Genomic DNA, 7,700 nt, shown 5'->3' with positions numbered 1-7,700 from the left:
CCACAGTCCAGGCCCTGAGACTTATATATATACACACACACACCACAGTCCAGGCCCAGAGACTTATATATATACACACACACACCACAGTCCAGGCCCTGAGACTTATATATATATACACACACACCACAGTCCAGGCCCTGAGACTTATATATATATATAGACACACACACCACAGACCAGGCCCTGAGACTTCTATATATATACACACACACCACAGTCCAGGCCCTGAGACTTATATATATACACACACACACCACAGTCCATGCCCTGAGACTTATATATATACACACACACACACCACAGTCCAGGCCCTGAGACTTATATATATATACACACACACCACAGTCCAGGCCCTGAGACTTATATATATATACACACACACACCACAGTCCAGGCCCTGAGACTTATATATATACACACACAAACACCACAGTCCAGGCCCTGAGACTTATATATAAACACACACACACCACAGTCCAGGCCCTGAGACTTATATATATACACACACACACACCACAGTCCAGGCCCTGAGACTTATATATATACACACACACACCACAGTCCTGGCCCTGAGACTTATATATATACACACACACACCACAGTCCAGGCCCAGAGACTTATATATATATACACACACACACACCACAGTCCAGGCCCTGAGACTTATATATATATACACACACACCACAGTCCAGGCCCTGAGACTTATATATATATACACACACACACCACAGTCCAGGCCCTGAGACTTATATATATACACACACACAGCACAGTCCAGGCCCTGAGACTTATATATATACACACACACACACCACAGTCCAGGCCCTGAGACTTATATATATGCACAGACACACACCACAGTCCAGGCCCTGAGACTTATAGATATACACACACACACCACAGTCCAGGCCCTGAGACTTATATATATACACACACACACCACAGTCCTGGCCCTGAGACTTATATATATACACACACACACCACAGTCCAGGCCCAGAGACTTATATATATATACACACACACACCACAGTCCAGGCCCTGATACTTATATATATACAAACACACACCACAGTCCAGGCCCTGAGACTTATATATATATACACACACACACCACAGTCCAGGCCCTGAGACTTATATATATACACACAAACACCACAGTCCAGGCCCTGAGACTTATATATATACACACACACACCACAGTCCAGGCCCTGAGACTTATATATATACACACACACACCACAGTCCAGGCCCTGAGACTTATATATATACACACACACACCACAGTCCAGGCCCTGAGACTTATATATATACACACACACACCACAGTCCAGGCCCAGAGACTTATATATATACACACACACACCACAGTCCAGGCCCTGAGACTTATATATATATAGACACACACCACAGTCCAGGCCCTGAGACTTATATATATATATATAGACACACACACCACAGACCAGGCCCTGAGACTTCTATATATATACACACACACCACAGTCCAGGCCCTGAGACTTATATATATACACACACACACCACAGTCCATGCCCTGAGACTTATATATATACACACACACACACCACAGTCCAGGCCCTGAGACTTATATATATATACACACACACCACAGTCCAGGCCCTGAGACTTATATATATATACACACACACACCACAGTCCAGGCCCTGAGACTTATATATATACACACACAAACACCACAGTCCAGGCCCTGAGACTTATATATAAACACACACACACCACAGTCCAGGCCCTGAGACTTATATATATACACACACACACACCACTGTCCAGGCCCTGAGACTTATATATATACACACACAAACCACAGTCCATGCCCTGAGACTTATATATATACACACACACACACCACAGTCCAGGCCCTGAGACTTATATATATACACACACACACACCACAGTCCATGGCCTGAGACTTATATATATACACACACACACCACAGTCCATGCCCTGAGACTTATATATATACACACACACCACAGTCCAATCCCTGAGACTTATATATATACACACACACACCACAGTCCTGGCCCAGAGACTTATATATATATACACACACACACACCACAGTCCAGACCCTGAGACTTATATTTATACACACACACACCACAGTCCAGACCCTGAGACTTATATTTATACACACACACACCACAGTCCAGGCCCAGAGACTTATATATATATACACACACACACCACAGTCCAGACCCTCATACTTATATATATATACACACACACACCACAGTCCAGGCCCTGAGACTTATATATATATACACACACACCACAGTCCAGGCCCTGAGACTTATATATATATACACACACACACCACAGTCCAGGCCCTGAGACTTATATATATACACACACACCACAGTCCAGGCCCTGAGACTTATATATATACACACACACACCACAGTCCAGGCCCTGAGACTTATATATATACACACACACACACCACAGTCCAGACCCTGAGACTTATATATATACACACACACACCACAGTCCAGGCCCTGAGACTTATATATATATATACACACACACCACAGTCCATGCCCTGAGACTTATATATATACACACACGCTCACCACAGTCCATGCCCTGAGACTTATATATATACACACACGCTCACCACAGTCCAGGCCCTGAGACTTATATATATATATACACACACACCACAGTCCAGGCCCTGAGACTTATATATATATACACACACCACAGTCCAGGCCCTGATACTTATATATATACACACACACCACAGTCCAGGCCCTGAGACTTATATATATATACACACACACACCACAGTCCAGGCCCTGAGACTTATATATATATATATACACACACACCACAGTCCATGCCCTGAGACTTATATATATACACACACGCTCACCACAGTCCATGCCCTGAGACTTATATATATACACACACGCTCACCACAGTCCAGGCCCTGAGACTTATATATATATACACACACACCACAGTCCAGGCCCTGAGACTTATATATATATACACACACCACAGTCCAGGCCCTGAGACTTATATATATACACACACACACACCACAGTCCAGGCACTGAGACTTATATATATATACACACACACCACAGTCCAGGCCCTGAGACTTATATATATATACACACACACCACAGTCCATGCCCTGAGACTTATATATATACACACACACCACAGTCCAGGCACTGAGACTTATATATATACACACACACACCACAGTCCAGTCCCTGAGACTTATATATATACACACACAGACACCACAGTCCAGGCCCAGAGACTTATATATATATACACACACCACAGTCCAGGCCCTGAGACTTATATATATACACACACACACACCACAGTCCAGGCCCTGAGACTTATATATATATACACACACACCACAGTCCAGGCCCTGAGACTTATATATATATACACACACACCACAGTCCATGCCCTGAGACTTATATATATACACACACACCACAGTCCAGGCACTGAGACTTATATATATACACACACACACCACAGTCCAGGCCCTGAGACTTATATATATACACACACACACACCACAGTCCATGCCCTGAGACTTATATATATACACACACACACCACAGTCCAGGCACTGAGACTTATATATATACTCACACACACCACAGTCCATGCCCTGAGACTTATATATATACACACACACCACAGTCCAGGCACTGAGACTTATATATATACACACACACACACCACAGTCCAGGCCCTGAGACTTATATATATATACACACACACACCACAGTCCAGGCACTGAGACTTATATATATACTCACACACACCACAGTCCATGCCCTGAGACTTATATATATACACACACACCACAGTCCAGGCACTGAGACTTATATATATACACACACACACCACAGTCCAGGCCCTGAGACTTATATATATACTCACACACACCACAGTCCATGCCCTGAGACTTATATATATACACACACACCACAGTCCAGGCACTGAGACTTATATATATATACACACACACCACAGTCCATGCCCTGAGACTTATATATATACACACACACACCACAGTCCAGGCACAGAGACTTATATATATACACACACACACCACAGACCAGACCCTGAGACTTATATATATACATACACACACCACAGTCCAGGCCCTGAGACTTATATATATATACACACACACCACAGTCCAGGCACTGAGACTTATATATATACACACACACACCACAGTCCAGGCCCTGAGACTTATATATATACACACACACACACCACAGTCCATGCCCTGAGACTTATATATATATACACACACACACCACAGTCCAGGCCCTGAGACTTATATATACACACACACACCACAGTCCAGGCCCTGAGACTTATATATATACACACACCACAGTCCAGGCCCTGAGACTTATATATATACACACACACACCACAGTCCAGGCACTGAGACTTATATATATATACTCACACACACCACAGTCCATGCCCTGAGACTTATATATATACACACACACCACAGTCCAGGCACTGAGACTTATATATATACACACACACACACCACAGTCCAGACCCTGAGACTTATATATATACACACACACACCACAGTCCAGGCACTGAGACTTATATATATACACACACACACCACAGTCCAGGCCCTGAGCCTTATATATATACACACACACACCACAGTCCAGGCCCTGAGACTTATATATATACATACACACACCACAGTCCAGGCACTGAGACTTATATATATATGCACACACACCACAGTCCATGCCCTGAGACTTATATATATATACACACACACCACAGTCCATGCCCTGAGACTTATATATATACACACACACACCACAGTCCAGGCCCTGAGACTTATATATACACACACACACACACCACAGTCCAGGCCCTGAGACTTATATACATACACACACACACACCACAGTCCAGGCACTGAGACTTATATATATATACACACACACCACAGTCCAGGCCCTGAGACTTATATATATATACACACACACCACAGTCCATGCCCTGAGACTTATATATATACACACACACCACAGTCCAGGCCCTGAGACTTATATATATACACACACACACCACAGTCCAGGCCCTGAGACTTATATATATACACACAAACAGCACAGTCCAGGCCCTGAGACTTATATATATACACACACACACCACAGTCCAGGCACTGAGACTTATATATACACACACGCTCACCACAGTCCATGCCCTGAGACTTATATATATATATATACACACACACACCACAGTCCAGACCCTGAGACTTATATATATACACACACACACACCACAGTCCAGGCCCTGAGACTTATATATATATATATACACACACACCACAGTCCAGGCCCTGATACTTATATATATATACACACACACACACCACAGTCCAGGCCCTGAGACTTATATATATATACACACACACACCACAGTCCAGACCCTGAGACTTATATATATACACACACACCACAGTCCAGGCCCTGAGACTTATATATATACACACACACACCACAGTCCAGGCCCTGAGACTTATATATATACACACACACACACCACAGTCCAGGCCCTGAGACTTATATATATACACACACACACACCACAGTCCAGGCCCTGAGACTTATATATATACACACACACACACCACAGTCCAGGCCCTGAGACTTATATATATACACACACACTCACCACAGTCCAGGCCCTGAGACTTATATATATACACACACACACCACATTCCAGGCCCCGAGACTTATATATATATATACACACACACACCACAGTCCAGGCCCTGAGACTTATATATACACAGAGACACCACAGTCCAGGCCCTGAGACTTATATATACACACACACACACCACAGTCCAGGCCCTGAGACTTATATATATACACACACACACCACAGTCCAGACCCTGAGACTTATATATATATACACACACACCACAGTCCATGCCCTGAGACTTATATATACACACACACACACCACAGTCCAGGCCCTGAGACTTATATATACACACACACACACCACAGTCCAGACCCTGAGACTTATATATATATACACACACACCACAGTCCATGCCCTGAGACTTATATATATATACACACACACACCACAGTCCAGGCCCTGAGACTTATATATATATATACACACACACCACAGTCCAGGCCCTGAGACTTATATATATACACACACACCACGGTCCAGGCCCTGAGACTTATATATATATACACACACTCACCACAGTCCAGGCCCTGAGACTTATATATATACACACACACACCACAGTCCAGGCCCTGAGACTTATATATATACACACACACACACCACAGTCCAGGCCCTGAGACTTATATATATACATACACACACACACACCACAGTCCAGGCCCTGAGACTTATATATATATACACACACACACCACAGTCCAGGCCCTGAGACTTATATATATACATACACACACACACACCACAGTCCAGGCCCTGAGACTTATATATATACACACACACACACCACAGTCCAGGCCCTGAGACTTATATATATATATATATACACACACACACCACAGTCCAGGCCCTGAGACTTATATATATACACACACACACACCACAGTCCAGGCCCTGAGACTTATATATATATATACACACACACACACACCACAGTCCAGGCCCTGAGACTTATATATATACACACACACACACCACAGTCCAGGCCCTGAGACTTATATATATATATAAACACACACACACCACAGTCCAGGCCCTGAGACTTATATATATATACACACACACACCACAGTCCAGGCCCTGAGACTTATATATATACATAGACACACACACACCACAGTCCAGGCCCTGAGACTTATATACATACACACACACACACCACGGTCCAGGCCCTGAGACTTATATATATACACACACACACACCACAGTCCAGGCCCTGAGACTTATATATATACATACACACACACACACCACAGTCCAGGCCCTGAGACTTATATATATATACACACACACACCACAGTCCAGGCCCTGAGACTTATATATATACACACACACACCACAGTCCATGCCCTGAGACTTATATATATACACACACACACACCACAGTCCAGGCCCTGAGACTTATATATACACACACATACACCACGGTCCAGGCCCTGAGACTTATATATACACACACACACACCACAGTCCAGGCCCTGAGACTTATATATATACATACACACACACACACCACCGTCCAGTCCCTGAGAATTATATATATATACACACACACACACCACAGTCCATGCCCTGAGACTTATATATGTACACACACACACACCACAGTCCAGGCCCTGAGACTTATATATATATACACACACTCACCACAGTCCAGGCCCTGAGACTTATATATATACACACACACAGAACAGTCCAGGCCCTGAGACTTATATATATACACACACACACACCACACTCCAGGCCCTGAGACTTATATATATACACACACACACCACAGTCCAGGCCCTGAGACTTATATATATACACACACACACACCACAGTCCAGGCCCTGAGACTTATATATATACATACACACACACACACCACAATCCAGGCCCTGAGACTTATATATATACACACA

The sequence above is a fragment of the Heterodontus francisci genome, unplaced genomic scaffold (genome assembly GCF_036365525.1).
Source record: "Heterodontus francisci isolate sHetFra1 unplaced genomic scaffold, sHetFra1.hap1 HAP1_SCAFFOLD_184, whole genome shotgun sequence".
NCBI classification, from domain to species: Eukaryota; Metazoa; Chordata; class Chondrichthyes; order Heterodontiformes; family Heterodontidae; genus Heterodontus; species Heterodontus francisci.
This window is presented reverse-complemented; position numbering follows the sequence as displayed.